A 768-nucleotide genomic window follows, 5' to 3' on the forward strand; every position below is an offset into this window, starting at 1 on the left:
AATAATAAAAGGAAATATCGTGCTAAGTGAAAGAAGTCAGTCACAAAGGACCATGTGTTGTGTGATTCCATTTATATGAAATGTCCAGAATGGACAGGAAGCAGGTCAGTGGCTGCCTAGGGCTGGGAGAGGATGGAAACTAACAGTCAGGGGATGTGGGTGTCTTTTGCTTGTTTTTTTTTTTTATTTCAAGCAAATGAAACGTTTTAAAATTGACGGTAGTGATGTGTGACTGAACGAAAAGCCATTGAATTGTACACTTTAAATATGTGGGAATTTTACCTGCATAAAGCTGCTACCCCCTCCAAAAAGTGATGGGTGCACAGCTGTGTAACTGAAGGAAAAGCCATTGAGATGTACACTTTAAATATATGGGAATTTTACCTCCATAAAGCTGCTACCCCCTCCAGCCCTCCCAAAACAGTCTCCTCTTGATGTACTCAGCCCTGCGCCTCCTGCCACGGAGACTTACATGCAAAAGGAGATGAGACACAAACACAGGGACAGCAGGGCCAGGGCTCCAGCCCCTCCGAGAGCAGCAGGAACCACTCCCGCCTGGGGCACTCCGGCCTTCCCTGCAGAGAAGAGGGGCCTGAGACACCCACTTGCGGGACTCTGTCTACTCTTCCTACCTCCTCCCAGAACGCACTGTAGGTCTGTTCAGCCAGGAGATGCAGGCCCTGTCCTAGCAATCCCCCCTGTCCAGGCCACAGCCCCCTCCCCTCCCCAGCCCCACCCTCTCTCTGACCCACTCCTTTCTACGTGGCC

Source organism: Myotis davidii, unplaced genomic scaffold (genome assembly GCF_000327345.1).
Source record: "Myotis davidii unplaced genomic scaffold, ASM32734v1 scaffold3363, whole genome shotgun sequence".
Classification (NCBI taxonomy): Eukaryota; Metazoa; Chordata; class Mammalia; order Chiroptera; family Vespertilionidae; genus Myotis; species Myotis davidii.